At 31.5% G+C, this 4,248-nt stretch overlaps 1 protein-coding gene across 1 annotated transcript in view; it reads left to right on the forward strand.

The window, feature by feature from the left end:
* LOC104951859 (uncharacterized) overlaps positions 1 to 4,248 on the forward strand; it is a 29,693-nt gene that overhangs the window by 4,054 nt on the left and 21,391 nt on the right. The window lies entirely within an intron of this gene.

Consider the following 4,248-nt stretch of genomic DNA (forward strand, 5'->3'; position numbering starts at 1 on the left):
GCACGCGGGCGACCAATTTCCCCCCTGTGGGCGACTTAGTGCCCGCGGGCACCGCGTTGGCTACCCCTGCTCTGGGGAATAGCCGGTGTCGGTACCAGATGTGTTCGGGGTACCATATGTGTTCGGGGTCCGTCCTTACCAGTGACGTCACGACGTAATGACGTCAATGACGTCACGCATTGTGATTGGCTGTACGGTAATTTACCCACGCTGTCTAGACGTATAGAGGGGTTTTTTGATCATTACATTACATTGCATTTAGCTGACGCTTAAGTGCATTCGACCAACAAGATAAAAACTTGAAGAAATACAATAAAACTTGAAGAAAAACNNAGCAAACACATAGATACAAATATAAAGGAGAGAGTATGTGTATATAAGACAGGCGTTATATTTATATTAAATAAAAGGAACTCAATCGTATTTCTGTGGAATTAATTTGGAGAGAATGGTATCATGTTGATAAAACTGAAGTAACACGCATGAAATAAACAATATTAATCCTGATCTTAGATAAGCAGAAATTAATTTAAGAAAGATCATTTCAAGGCTTAACAGTCTGAAAATACAACATTTAGTATAACCTGAGAATATGATTACAAAGGATTAAATCAATATAATTTGATTAAACTCATGACTAAAACGAACGATGACGAGAAGTTATTTAGTAGCATGGAAGGAAATAAATTTGTAATTTTCAACAATTGTTTTAATTACTGACGTAAAGTAAACAATAAGCGAAGGTCATGATGAATAGAAGTATGACATGCAGTAACTAATGACAATATCGTTGACAAAAAGTGAACAGTAGAACGAAAGAATTGTGGTAGAAGGTCTTGAAATATGAACTAGCGAAATAAAAGAGAAAGAACTATGATCTTAAATAAAAAGATTGGGCGTCTATTGTTATCTAAGATAATTTTAAATAACGGAGTTGAAAAGAGAGAAATAAGTGAGTATTTGTAAGGTGATAGAGGTGTTAAGTTATAATATTCAATAACATAATATATACGTATGTTCTTGTTCATACTCTGATAAAAAGAATTTATGAGAGTGAAGGCCTAGATTTATTCTACACTCACATGAAGTCTCTTAGTTTCTGCGTTAGATGCTAGCAGAGCTTTGGGCAGGTCGGTGTGAACAGTATTACACATATATACTGTGTATTCTTTAGAAGAATTGGCAATAGCAAAAAACATGCAATTTTTTATACGGTATCGTAGTTTTCAACAGATTTTAAGTTGATATATAAAACCATGGAAAATATGAAAAGTTATAAAAATATATTTAAGAAAAAGAAATGATTTGAGTTTAAATAAATGTAAATTAAATGAGCCAGACTTTTTGCCACACTGGTGATACTGTCAGGGTTTAGTTACAAAGACATAACTAAGCCTCGTGGTTCGTAGGAATATAAAAAAGAAGCTTAAATAACATATAGAAAATTAACGAATCGATATTGATATAAAAATAAAGACAAACATTAGACTAGTATATGCGATGCATATATGGGCGTCTGAGTGGTAAAAACAGCAGACAGAATCTATACCGAATACTCAACAGGTTAAAGTAATAGGTTTTAGAGGAATAAAGAAACCTGATTAAGGAAAATTAATAAAAATAAATTTTTAGCAACTTTCTGATTATTATCTCCTCAATTTTGTTAAAAGGTCTCCCATTTGGTTCAAAAGAAAACAAGATGAAATGTTGTTCTTTACTGTACTCAGATACACAGAAGATGCATTAATTGCAGTCTGAGATTGATAGTAAATGTAATGACGAAAGAAAACCATGATAAATGTTACAGGACTCAGAAGCAGTAAGATAATATCAAATTATAATATTAAATGTGATCATATTGATCATAGATTCCATTAATAGATTTTATTGAGGAATGCAGGGACAAACGCTGTAGCCGGATATAGAAAGACGCCAAACGGAAGCTGCCAACACTGCAGCTCATATATTTGAAAAGTGCATGTACCTAGATAGGCGATGACTAGGCAGAAGAGTTGAGAAAAAATATACACATAATAGAACACACAAATAAAAAAATTAAAAGTATAAAAAAAATGAAAGAATTTAAATCTAAGCATAAAAAATAAGGTTTTTTTTTATTATTACAAGGAATAAATTAAGAGCGACTCAACTTAATTCAAGTCTAAATTAAAAATAGAATAAAATGAAAATACATGAATATTCTATACCCAGATATATACCGTATGTGACGATACCTGAGAGGTGAAAATAAGTATAGTAAGATTTATATATAATTTGTAGGAGGGGAGAAGAAAAATGATACTGAAAAAATGAAGGATATATTTATATTACATGAGTAGTTATTTTTCCACCTTTATGCTTATTTTTATTTTAGATTTATTTCAAATAGTATATTGACTGAGTAGGATTAGTGAATTTTGTGAGTTCTTTATAGCAGAGCATTGTTATACGCGTATATTAGTGTTTATAAGTTGGTGAATATTGTTGTAGGAAGGTGCTTCATGTATCAAAAATATTTCAGGATATAAATTAATAAAAAGTTGGAATGATGATCGCTATCATTTGGACATGCCGTTGTGGCCAACATGTTAAATGAATGTTATATTGAGAGAGTATGTGAGAAATAAGCATATGTGACAATTCTGTCAGTGTATCTTTGTAGAGACATGACCTTGTGTTTTATAAGACATAAGCTTAACTTGTGCAAACGTGCAGACTACACAGAGAGTGTACTGTCTGGTATCCTTTAGTAGATAAGGAACTAGCTAAATTAGGTAACATGTTGTGTTGGGATTTAGTGTTAAATATGTGAGATAGTTTTCTTGCTTGCGCTAGTGTTATTAATTCATGGTTCGGACAGTATAAAGATATAGTGCGGATAAGAATTGGGTCAATGAGGAAGATCAAAGTTTGAAAAGGTTTTGTGAAGAGTGTAAGGACAGCTGAGAAATTTTATAAACATTAGCTTAATGTGATGGTGCAGGTGGTCTTGTAAGGAAGTACACTATTTTTTGAATGAAATATGGATCTTTTTTGAATACTATTTTTTTGGTATTTTTTAAGGATTAGATTGTGCAGGAAAGGTCTGAACGTCTAAAATTAGAGTATGTTAAAATATGTTGAAGTCCTTCTTTTGTCAGGGTGTTAACCACAGTTTAAATAAGTGTTAGTATTCGGCAGGTACACAGAAGGAAGTTCACCTTAGTCTTGTCGAAGTGTGAGAAAATGGAATATCGTTCACGCCTGGTTCAATCGACTAACTGGGAAAGACGTAGTATGAATACGATTAAAGCTGGTTCAATAAAGGGCAGGTTGAGTATTAAAGAATACATTTTGTGTCTGTACTTGTTGTTTAATTTTTTTTATTCTTCTGAATTCGATCTGTAAAAGCTTGTATCGATAGGGTTGTTTATCTGTTTGTGTACTAATAGATATTGGAGGTGAAAATGGGGTTTTTGGTGTAGAATACATTAGTAATTCTATTATTAGGTAATATATATGTTTGAATATATATAGCTGACGCTTAGTGCATCGACCACAAGATAAAAACTTGAAGAAATACAATGAAAATTTAGACAGTAGTTGAGATGTAAAAAAACGAAGAAGATAGAAAGTGGAGGAAAGATGAAGATCAATCGATAAATATTTGGCAATAAGTGAAACAGGTAAAAATATTGTATTAGATATTTTATTTGTATTAAAATACTGGTGAAAAATACAGGGTGGGGTTTAAAAGTGTGTACTAGATTGTGAGGTTGAGTTTGGATAAAGAATATAAGTAGGTAATATGTAATATGTTCAGTGCCGTTGGTACGTTAGTTCAAACAGTAACAACGGACTATTTTTCTTAGCGTATGCATGTCAATTTAAATCAATACATACAACTATTTCACATGTACAATATTTTCTTAGCCCTCATACTTAATACTACTTATTTCGTTTTGATTGTTATATTTGATTATATTATATATTATCAATAAATTATATATTATATATCAATATGATATACTTTTCTATATAATAGATTATCAAAAAAAGTATTTATTAAGTAAGGGATAATGTGCATCAATCACAATCAAGTCCACAATCGAATCCATAAAGACAAAGTAAATCTGTTTACAGTTGTTTCATATGGATGTTGAGAGGTATCCATATATCTCTTCATTTTGCTCTCAAAGTGCACCAGATTGATGCATTTAACTTCAATATTTTAAAAAATCAACTCCAAAGGGAGTACTTGTTCTTCCT

The sequence above is a fragment of the Notothenia coriiceps genome, unplaced genomic scaffold (assembly GCF_000735185.1).
Source record: "Notothenia coriiceps isolate Sejong01 unplaced genomic scaffold, NC01 NC01_scaffold00000339, whole genome shotgun sequence".
Taxonomy (NCBI): Eukaryota; Metazoa; Chordata; class Actinopteri; order Perciformes; family Nototheniidae; genus Notothenia; species Notothenia coriiceps.